Genomic DNA, 12,519 nt, shown 5'->3' with positions numbered 1-12,519 from the left:
CAATATACATTGATAGATAACAAGCAGACACAGTCAGGGAATTACACTAACAAATCCCTCAAAAGTTAAGTTTTTTTGTGGGAGAGTAGTCGTGCCTAAAGTAGGCACAACAGGTTTTGTCTGAAGCAAGACCTACTGATTGCGGGTTTTTCACCTACATTTTTTTCTTAATACTTGAAAGACTCAATGAAGTATGTGAAGTTGGTGCAGCAAATAACATTTCTAAATTATTTGCGCATTTCTGTAGTCATAACTCTGAATGCATTTCTACCATGTGTTTAGCGAATTCCCACTTTTCACATTGTTGCCTAAATCAGACGTACACATGGCACAGGTTTTTGTAAATCTGGGACCAGGTTTCTTAAAACCAAATTCATTTTTTTTATTTTTATTTTTTTTAATGTTTCATATTCTATAGTATTCTTGTTTCTATATTCAAACTGTAGTGCGGGTGATAAAGCTGTAGTGAAATAATTGGAGGAAGTATTTCTTCCATGCCCATTTTAGCCACAGCTAGCATCATGGAAACATTCCTGACTTTTTTAAAACACTTTACCTTACCCTTGAGTACAGTGGGTTGCACATGGAGTCAGAGTGCAACTAAGATTCTATGTTTACTCTGTATATAGTATTTTGCATTGACATTTGTCAGATTGTATTGGGTGAGAAGGAACAACAGTCTAGTTGTTAAAAAAACTGACTAGGGATTTGGGTGTGTTTGACCTACTCCATCATGTAGTACTCTTGCTCGACTTACTTCTTTTCTGTATCTGGGTATGATTCTTGCAGTGCTTGATTTGTAAAAAAAAAAAAAAAGAAGATATTTTTCTGATGGACACTGCAACTTTCGCCACCCACTGTTAATGCCGGCGATGCAAAATTCCAGCACTGACGCCAGCTACTGAACATCACACTCCAACAAATATGACACTTATCAATAATTCAGCTCACCCAAAGTTGTAAGAATGGCCTGGAAGCGATGATATTATTTGCTTAATGAATATTGAATTGTTAAACATGCTGCTGATGTGCTGTGTTTAAAAATAGACAAACAGCTCCGTCATGTGGTGGAATATAAAGATGACCCGGTGGTATGAAATGTGTCTGTGCTGAGCACAGACAAACACTGGCACAAATTAAGCACTGCATTCCGGACTCCAGACTTACACTGTAGTTTCATATTTCTATGCTGATGAAGATATGTTGTTAAGAAAACTATCACTGAAGACATCCAACCACATTTTTTTCTATGTCATGTAAAACATCCCATTCTACCTGCTACCACTGTGGTCTCCTTAGATTACTGCCACTTCCTGGGCAAATCATTTGTGTATATTTAAAAAAAACACAGTGAAATCAAATTGCAGTGAGAATGCCCAGAAGCCTACAGGTCATTACATCCCTGAAGATATTTTTCTGATGGACACTGCAACTTTCGCCACCCACTGTTAATGCCGGCGATGCAAAATTCCAGCACTGACGCCAGCTACTGAACATCACACTCCAACAAATATGACACTTATCAATAATTCAGCTCACCCAAAGTTGTAAGAATGGCCTGGAAGCGATGATATTATTTGCTTAATGAATATTGAATTGTTAAACATGCTGCTGATGTGCTGTGTTTAAAAATAGACAAACAGCTCCGTCATGTGGTGGAATATAAAGATGACCCGGTGGTATGAAATGTGTCTGTGCTGAGCACAGACAAACACTGGCACAAATTAAGCACTGCATTCCGGACTCCAGACTTACACTGTAGTTTCATATTTCTATGCTGATGAAGATATGTTGTTAAGAAAACTATCACTGAAGACATCCAACCACATTTTTTTCTATGTCATGTAAAACATCCCATTCTACCTGCTACCACTGTGGTCTCCTTAGATTACTGCCACTTCCTGGGCAAATCATTTGTGTATATTTAAAAAAAACACAGTGAAATCAAATTGCAGTGAGAATGCCCAGAAGCCTACAGGTCATTACATCCCTGAGGTACGTGGTCTGGTTAATACTGTAGTAAAGCATCTCTTTGCAGGTAATTTACATGGAAATTGGGTAGTGAATAGTGTACGGTCATCCTATTAGTTTTCATTAAAATATGCTGCATCTGAATGGGAAAGTCAAGGTCTCTGTGTTCTTCTGTCTTCTCCATGTACTTATTGGAATTTGAAAGGAACATAGGGGCACATTTATCAAGAAATCACGCAGCAAGCCACCGTGCAGCGCTATGTGAAAGGGCAGGAATGCACCGTATTTTTTGATAACCAAATTGTATTATGTTAATGTTTAACAGTACAAGTAAGTATCATCCACTGCGATACAATTGCAATTACCACAGTAGCCCTTGAGTACAATATCGAACTGAACAGCCATCTCAAACAACATTTCACTATGGCGGTTTCCCAAGATATGTCCACCTCCCCCATATTTTGTCATGATTTTGGGGACATCCCCGTGCCTTGTATATTGGCTTCTCCTTATGTGCACACCAGTCAATCACTCTTCACCATATCAGGAGCGAGGGGGGTGAAGGCTGCTTTCACTGGCGAGTGATTTCCATTTTTGCAACCAAGCGGGCCACCCCTATGAAGATTCTTTTGGAGCGTGGGCCTCCCAGTTCCTCCAAAAGGCGCAACAGTGCCACCCGGTGCGCCAAGTCAATTGAGCGACCCAATACAGCAGAAATCTCGAGACTCGCCCTGTCCCAAAAGGAGCTTAGTGCCTAGCAGTCTCAAGCCACCTGTTAGAGATCTGCATTAGGGAAAGAACAGTGCACCCATACAGACTGGGTCGATCGGCCCATCTGTCGTATGTGATGTGGGGACAGATAGATTACATAAGGATAATGTATTTGGATCATTCACAAACGCGATGATATCACTAACTCTTGTGGAGCCAACATGCCTTCCTCCAGTTGTCGTTATCCAGCTCACCCACCCAACCCTCCCACTTCCACTGGAGAGAAGGGAAACCATCTGGGGTCGTATTACACAAGAGCTCTGGGGGTGCAACTGCGATTTACTCCTGCTCTATGAGCCCCCATGTCACTATGGTATAACAGAATGGACCACAGATGCTTGTACGGCCCCTTTTGTAACACAGAAAGCGCTGGTGCACATACAGCACCAACACTGTTATTAGAGGGCCTTCCCTCATTAGAATGGGGGCGTTGCCCTATGCAAATAAGGGAATCACTTTGCCCCTGTGCCAGCGCCATATTACCAACATGGGCGCATAGGCAAACATACCTTTAGAAGGCGCCTTCTAAATGCAGCCCACTAAAGGGATTAGAAAATAGGGTCCCATGGACCCCCCAGACATCCCCTTGCAGGCGGGTGCAGTCACTCACTACAAGTGCCTGCAACGGGATCTCTAATCCCTTTTAAAAACGTAGGTGAGTTGCCTCCTGCACAGAGAAACACAAAGTAGCTTTTAAACAGCTGCTCTATATTTCTCTTCCATGCACTGCCCTAGGGGCAGCACTAGTTTGCAGCTGCCCTGAGGGAAGTGCATTCTTCCTGATAGGGCACACTTTCCATCTTTGCACCTGGCACACCTGATTTAAGGTGCACCATGGCGCAAACATGGAAAGTGTGCCCTATCTGTAATACGGGCCCTAGTGCGTTATTAATCAATAAAGGATAAATTGCAGATATGGCTCCCATACCTAGGTGCCCCATAAAAGGTTTTCCCTTGAGTGGATTATAATCGGGGATTTGGGTATCTAGAGGGAGGTGAACTCACAAGGCATGATGCAGTTGTAGGAATCGAAAGAATTGCATATTCTGATAGGGCGGATTGATCCCTTCATTCCTGAAATGGCATCAGGGTCCCTCATTGGTGAATATACCCTAGGTATGTAATTCCGATCTGGTCCCATAGAGCAAAATACTCAAGACTCGAAACCTGCTGAAGCCCAGTATCCTGCCATAGAGGAGTCAGATCTGTTAGGCTGCGCTCCCACTGGGTTAGGCATAAAGTAATCAGCCAGCAGAGCACCGCCGCCATTTGAGTGTAGGAAGGTACTGTTAGGGGCACCCGGCCACTGTAGAGCAAGTTGAGAAGCCCCTCGAACCCCAGCAAGTGAAGTTCCAGACAGTAAGCAGGATCGTCCCAACCCTCTATGAATCATTGATTTATGGGCACCAGATGTTCAGCGAGATATTAGCATAGATATCAGTCATACCAAGCCCACCATCAAAAGGAGACTGCCATGCTGAGTTCAAGGTCATCCAATGTCACCCACCCGCATCGCCTTCCCACCCGCCCGGATGAAGGACGTCACCTTCGAGGTGAAGGAAACTGAACCAGCCCATGGGAATGGAATGTGCCATATTAAACATAATACAGTGTATTCCTGTCTTTTCCTTGTGCTGACATACAATGTGCTGCCTTGTGCCAACGCAGGCCCCCTGGCAGAGTGATGCAAGGGTGCCTGCCTTGTAAGCAGGATTGTTTTTGTGCAGGAAGGGATACCTTCCTGCACAAAAACTATCCTCTGAGGCATAGATATAAATATATTTCTCCTTGTTATGCATCACCTGGGAAGGTGAAGCATTTTGACACATTCCCTGGTCTAACAGTAATGGTAAATATTTGAATGAGCCAACATCAATAGGTGGATGTGTGGGAATACACATGCTCCACCCTTGGAACGCCACCCGGGGACAGAGTAATTCAACGCCTCGATTTTCTCTAGATTTATCAATCTCAGTGCCTAGCAAGGTGGTCTTGTATGACTTGACAAATCTAATTTAGTACTTATGCTCCCTTGTGTGGCGGAATGGCGAAGCAATTGAATGATAAATATGCCCCATAGTGGGGTACAATCCTTGCCTGCGCTGGAGTGAAATTTTAGAACAATGTTTCCTTGCTGGATCACTGTAGACAGGACGGGATTCCGAGCAATAGTGATTCAATACAGATGAAGGGTGCGTAAATGGGGAAGGCCAGTATCGGCTTCTACTGAGCACGGGTGGAGGGGCGAGCAGAGGGGTGGAGGGGCGGGGGAAGCAGAGGGGTAATACAAAAAATATGGACTTAACTCGGTGCCGCCGGGTGCCGCCGCCTCTCCTCCATCGTTTTGTGACACAGTAACAGGAAGCACACAGCCTCCCAGAATCCCATGTCAAATCACAACGTTGACTTACAACAGCCTTGTAATTGGTCTGAGTGTCATGGTTCGGAGCTCAGACAGGGGCTTGGAGGCTGGGCATGTTCCCCACCAGACTATGTAATGTAGCCTCGTGGGAAAGATGCAATGTGCGCATGACTGTTTGACCGGGCCAAGAGGGGCCAAGCAGTTATGTGCACTTAGAGAGTGTGTTTAACTCTCCTTTCGCCGCCCCCGGCACTAACCAGCCCAGCCCTACCCGCCCGCACCCAAGCAGGAAGGAAAATGAAAATAATAACGTTAGTTATTATCATTTTCGTTTTCCTTTTTACACTGCTTGCAGAGCAGTGGGGCAACTCTCCTCTGCCTTAGCGGAGGAACCGCCGCTGGGGACGGCTTGAGAAGGGGTGGATTAAATATCCATCAGATTACTTTTAAACAAAACATTATTTCAATATTATGATCTCTTTGCATCATGCTCAGCTCTCTTTGACACAAAAGCCCATTGCGTATGAAGGGCTCACGTCTCAGATCGTTGTCTCTTATTTCTCCACCATATAGATTTGCAGTATGCAGACTGGGGTGAATGACACTAAATAACTTGTTTTGTGTGAATTCCAAAGTTGTTTTGTGTGAATTTCAAAAGAGGACTAGAAAAAGATATCTTCCTTCACTCCACGGTAGCAACCATAATTCATGAAAACGTTCAGTGTAAAGCGCTCTGCTGCCCTTGAGATGGGTCTGAAGTACATCAAATACTTAGGTCCATCAGAAGAGGAGCACAGAGGGGGCATTATTTTCCAGGCACGATCTTCAGAAGACCCCACGCTCATGTGCAAGATGTTTATTTATAGATTTAGAAATAAAGCTGCCATATGCGTTAACGACCAGTCAGCTAACACGAATATTACTGCCAGATGGTGCGAGATGCTCGATCTGCCATGTTTTCTCATTCCCTACTACAGGATATTAAAAAAAAATTAGGAAACAGGTACGAGTCCTATGAAGAGCCTCAATTCAGTTTGATAGACTGGGCCCCTCAAAAAACATGCTGACATCTCTGCAAATATTGCATATATTAAAATAAACCTTATTAGAAAATACAACTTGGGGCCTGATTACGAGTTTGGCAGTGCGTCACCGGGTCCGCCCCACTGCCAAACCCATGGTCGGGCCGCTCGCCAGATTCTGAGTGTTTCTCGTGTCTGATGGGCTTTTTTTTTTACGATCCCTCGGCGGTGCCCTGAAAATGGGCACCGCAATGGGAACACCACAAAGAGTTCCTGCACAGCATGGACTGTAAAGTCCATGCCGTGCAGCAACTGGGGTGTATGCACTCAGGGGGGGGGCATACCCCCTTCATGCACCCCATGGTGCTGAGGCCCTGTATTTCCTCTCCACAACAGTTTCATGGAGGAGAGATAACTTGCAATTTGCTTGGCGTGACCGGGGTGGTCCCGCCTAGCATACTGCGGTCTCATGACTGCCGCAACAATGCCAGGCAACAACGGTTCCCTTGAGGCTGCAGCGGGGCAATGGCGGTCCGACAGCACAAATCGTAATAGGGCAGTTAGAAAACCGCAACCACCGCACCCCCACAAGTCTGGCGGTCCATGGACCACCAGACTTATAATCAGGCCCTTAGTATCAATTATTACATTGCTTGGAATTTATCTATTTCATTCATTGTACAAGATATAGGTTATGATCACCTTCCTGAATGCCCCTTTACGGCCTGGGGTTATGAAGCAGAATATGAAGCAGAATAGATCTCCTTCTTCAAATAGGCAGCCCCTGAATAATATCACATGCAATGTATGTAAAAAATATATGTGCATCCAAAATGACATTGAAGTCTGTCAAGCACATACGTTTGAGCCACTTTCTTTAATCAGAAGTTGGTCCCAACACAGGCTCAAAACGTTTTCTCAAGCTTCTTAAAAGTTACTGATGACCCATATTGTGGGGGCAGACCAAGCACAAGGCTTCTTTGTCTGTCTTAGATGTAATATGGGTCACTTAGAAAATGCTAACGGACATAGTTCAGAAAATCAAATGCTGCACACCAAAATGTAGATACATTTAAAAAAAATTAAATGAATCAGCTGTATGGCTATAAGGATCAAATGTAACAAAAAGACGATACCATAATTTAAAAAAATGTTTGGTGGAGTGAATGTCATGGACATAATGTCTCTAGTTGTAAATATCCTTTCGAAGGAGCCCTGCCCTAACAGGACCTGACCAATAGATATCAATGGGTTTGCTACCCTAGAAAAATCCATTGGGACTTAAAGGAATATTTAAGTTTTTTTGAACACCTCTGCCCGAGCCCTATAGTTCTGGCATGTCAAAGTAAATGACCTGCTAAGCTCCCATGGACACTTTTTGCCGAATAAAGCCAATTTTTCCCGCTGAGTCAGTGTTTTTTCCCCTTAAAGCAGCTTTGGCTTCAATAATTTATTTATTTTATTTATTTATAGCCGGATTTGTATTGCGCATGGCTGCCCCAGCGACGGGGCATCCCAGCGCCAATAATAAAAAAAAGACAGATACGACCGGCCTACCTTGTTATGGTGGTGGTGTGTCAGCTGTCAGGCCAGGTGTTTGTTTTGGTGAAGCAACCACATATCCCACCAGCACATGGGGGGCATTTGTGCATTTCCTCTGTCGGGGGGCTGCCCTGGTGTACATGGCTGGCTCAAAACCAAAGGGGATGATGGACGGAGTGTTGAACATTGCAAGCACTCACCCCCCAGTCAACTGATCTGGGTTTAATCCATCATCATTCTTTAACTCACTGTGCCACCCCAGTTCAGACATGGCCATATGCAAATCAGTCTGACCCTGTGCCTCATGGGAACAGTCCAGCCCGAACTGCCAAGCCATGTCTTCCCTGGACCGAAACAAGCATCCTGGGACCAGTTTCTGGCTAATCAGCCGTCACTCAGCCAGGCTTGCTTGAATCCAGTGGCAAAGTGAGCAAGGGACCCACGTCTGGGCATACAGTGCCAACTTAGGGCGAACAAAGCAAAACCAAAGGGGATGATGGACGGAGTCTTGAACATTGCAAGCACTCACCCCTAGTCAACTGATCTGTGTTTAATCCATCATCATTCTTTAGCTCACTCCGCCACCCCAGTTCAGACATGGCCATATGCAAATCAGTCTGACCCTGTGCCTCATGGGAACAGTCCAGCCCGAACTGCCAAGCCATGTCTTCCCTGGACCGGAAACAAGCATCCTGGGACCGATTTCTGGCTAATCAGCCGTTATCAGCCAGGCTAGCTTGAATCCAGTGGCAAAGTGAGCAAGGTACTCACGTCTGGGCATTCCCTGCCAACTTAGGGCGAACAAAGCAAAACCAAAGGGGATGATGGATGGAGTTTTGAACATTGCAAGCACTGACCCCCAGTCAACTGATGTGGGTTTAATCCATCATCATTCTTTAACTCACTGTGCCATCCCAGTTCAGACATGGCCATATGCAAATCAGTCTGACCCTGTGCCTCATGGGAACAGTCCAGCCCGAACTGCCAAGCCATGTCTTCCCTGGACCGAAACAAGCATCCTGGGACCAGTTTCTGGCTAATCAGCCGTCACTCAGCCAGGCTTGCTTGAATCCAGTGGCAAAGTGAGCAAGGGACCCACGTCTGGGCATACAGTGCCAACTTAGGGCGAACAAAGCAAAACCAAAGGGGATGATGGACGGAGTCTTGAACATTGCAAGCACTCACCCCAGTCAACTGATCTGTGTTTAATCCATCATCATTCTTTAGCTCACTCCGCCACCCCAGTTCAGACATGGCCATATGCAAATCAGTCTGACCCTGTGCCTCATGGGAACAGTCCAGCCCGAACTGCCAAGCCATGTCTTCCCTGGACCGGAAACAAGCATCCTGGGACCGATTTCTGGCTAATCAGCCGTTATCAGCCAGGCTAGCTTGAATCCAGTGGCAAAGTGAGCAAGGTACTCACGTCTGGGCATTCCCTGCCAACTTAGGGCGAACAAAGCAAAACCAAAGGGGATGATGGATGGAGTTTTGAACATTGCAAGCACTCACCCCCCAGTCAACTGATCTGGGTTTAATCCATCATCATTCTTTAGCTCAATCCGCCACCCCAGTTCAGACATGGCCATAAGCAAATTAGTCTGACCCTGTGCCTCATGGGAACAGTCCAGCCCGAACTGCTAAGCCATGTCTTCCCTGGACCAGAAACAAGCATCCTGGGACTGGTTTCTGGCTAATCAGCCGTCATCAGCCGTCATCAGCCAGGCTCGCTTGAATCCAGTGGCAAAGTGAGCAAGGGTCCCACGTCTGGGTATACCCTGCCAACTTAGGGCGAACAAAGCAAAACCAAAGCAGCTTTGGCTTCAATAATAAAAAAAGACAGATACGACCGGCCTGCCTTGTTATGGTGGTGGTGTGTCAGCTGCGTTTTTTCCTGAAGACAGGCCTCTCAGGCCAGGTGTTTATTTTGGTGAAGCAACCACATATCCCACCAGCACATGGGGGACATTTGTGCATTTCTTCTGTCGGGGGGATGCCCTGGTGCACAAGGCCGACTCAGGCAGGAGGAAAGCCAATGGACATGTTATAAGTGGGGTAGCCTTTAACAGGATTGCCCTTCTAATGCCAGATTCACCAGCAGCAGCTCCCCCAAGAGGGTGCCATCAGGAAAACCACCCTTCTCTGACCTATAAATAAGATTGTGAAGATGAGAGTTGGAAGACAGAACAGCTGCCATTTTTTGATGGCTGTGCTAATACCCCACACCTCTCAATAAGATTGTGGAGATGAGAGTTGGCAGACAGAACAGCTGCCATTTTTGATGGCTGTGCTAATACCTCAAATTCTCTATCAGTCTTATTTCACCAGCATCAAATGTGCCCACAGTGGACCACAATTTCAGTACGACTTGGCTGCCCATAAGGAGGTTGTACTGATGTTTCTGTCCTAACCCCACTCTTTCCCCTTCCACTCCAATAAGGTATGGAATGAACATCACAATATGAAGTGATTGCATAGGGGGAATACAGGAAGGGGGATAGAGAGAAAAGAAACATTTCTTAAGCTTCTAGGCCCGCTAGCCTCTGAAGCATGTGTTGAAGGGGTATGGCAAGGACACTCGGTTTGAAGGGATTGATTGGTAGCCCCTGTAATCCTATAAGACAAAGTACCATTATACTACATATACTTGTGTATAACAGGAAGCAATGTTTTACAATTATCAGTAGCATGCCTTACCAGGGTATGGTAGCAGCGAGGCCATAACTACCTCTCAGACAACAAGAATACAGTTAAATAAATTAATTTGAAGGCCTGCCCCAATAGCAGAGAGGCCGGGAGCCAGGATGACTCGGACTGTTTGAAGTTGGAGCAGGAAATCCAGAATGACAGCAGGCGAAGGTTAGTATCTGTGGAAGGAAGGACAGTAAGATAAACAGCAGACACAAACGAGGTTTATAATATTTATTTAAACTATTGTGCTCTAAGACGCAGTATTTGCGCCACAATTAGAGAACAAAGGCATACCAAAAATATCGTTAGCATGGCTAACAAACCATATACCATAAAAAGCCCTGTCATATTATAACACAGATTAGCCTAAACCACTCCCACCCCTCCTACTGAAGCTAAATGATTACATATCAGAGATCTCCGGGATTAGTGGCGCACCCCATACCTTAGCATTCATAGATGGATGTTCTACTTCTCAGCTGATGCAGGGATCTTGTTTCAGGACCTTCACTCAGAGTGTTGTTTTAAGAACTCCTGTCTTCAGTTATATGACAAGTCATGTTTGCTCACAAACTGCATCTGCATTCGCTTAAAACGTCTATGTCCTAGTGCCTGACCAGATAGAACAACCAGGGGCATTGTTGGTTGTCCTTGTATATTGTGTTTAAACTAAATCCCAGGAAAAGAACAGAACCCGAAAACATATGTAGGTTCTGTGTGAAAATGCAATGTGGCACAAAAGCAAGCGTGTTCATTATAGTAATGTGTGCAAAAGAAACACAGCATACAACGTGCACAACTAGGCCAACATAGGGAAAACAACAATGGGCCGTGCAGGAAACACATGACAATAGCACTTCAATTCTCCCTGATAATATATGTACACAGAAAGGACAACAGCAAAAGGGCTGGTGTGCAAGGTTGCCGAGAGGCCTCATCCTTCAAGCAGTTCTTTATTTTAATCCAACAGCAGTTTATATGCTTGGGCGTTTACATGCATACCTATGTACTTCAAGTCCCTGAAAGCAAAGTTCTGTTGGATAAAAAAAGTCAGGACTGACTGGCAGTGTCCTATATGATACGTGCCACATTTTTGGGAATGCATGCAAACATTCTTAAGTGTGCCAGACACCCATGTTGATATTTTATGTAAATTAGAACACTGGGCACAGTGACTTTTACATGTAGTGGAATTTGACTACTGTCCTTTGTAAAATTCACATTTTTAACAAAGCAGTGAACTTAAGAGCTTTAACACCGAAGGACCTCATAGTTCGGCCTGTAGGACTGAAACGTATCATTTCAAACATCATTTAATTTTGATGTATATTGATCAATGCACACACCACCTTCATGGTAGGTAAGGAGCATTCTTCTTTGCAATGGCTGCCCTCACCCAATGCCTCACCTCAAATTGAACTTCACATGAAAAATGCCTGCTGGAGACATCAAACCAATAGATTTACATGCACAGTCACATGTGCGTTTACCTGCACAGCACACTTCAGGGCAATTCAGTACCCACACAAACCACAAAAGCATGTCAATCCCCATCAGAGCCTTTAGAATGGGTCAGCTGGGTCCATTAATACGCTGATCAGAAGGGAGCACAGACCTCTCTGTGTTCAGGTCACACAGTATTCGCCCACTGATCTGCCTTCAGTGAAAACTGTACTTAGATATTTTTGCCAGCTGCAGCACCCTGCCATCAATACTCAATATCCTCGTCCACTCCTTTCTTCTTCTTCACCCCTTTCTTATCAAGCCTTCTCCCTCAGCCCCTCTCCTCCCATCTGTTGCTGACAAGAAATAAGTGGATGGGAGAGGGTCAGGGAGAGTGGGGGATGAGTGTGGTGAGATGTGTGCTTACAGGTTAGTCGTAGCGTTGAGTGAATCGGCCATGGTCTGACCTGTTCACACAAACAGGCATGAGTGATCAGCAAACCACAAGGGAGACAGGGGAGAACCTGGGGAGCAGAGAACTACCTGTCCCTAGCCAGCAATCTGCTTCTTTTCCCACATGTAACATGCTCAATCAGAGTCCATGGGGGAAGTTGCCTGGTCCCAGAAGGAGGTCACACCTCTAACATTTAGACACATTTGGTTTGGGTATTTATTACGTTTTGTGTTTTCTCTCTGCATCCTGGTTCTTGCATTTTT

The 12,519-nt window shown here is 45.3% G+C and overlaps 1 protein-coding gene across 1 annotated transcript in view; it reads left to right on the top strand.

Moving 5' to 3' along the window:
- The window catches only part of LOC146831375 (chloride channel protein C-like), a 497,244-nt gene that overhangs the window by 156,108 nt on the left and 328,617 nt on the right, over nt 1–12,519 (top strand). The window lies entirely within an intron of this gene.

The sequence above is a fragment of the Triturus cristatus genome, chromosome 5_1 (genome assembly GCF_964204655.1).
Source record: "Triturus cristatus chromosome 5_1, aTriCri1.1, whole genome shotgun sequence".
NCBI lineage: Eukaryota > Metazoa > Chordata > Amphibia > Caudata > Salamandridae > Triturus > Triturus cristatus.
This window is presented reverse-complemented; position numbering and strand designations above follow the sequence as displayed.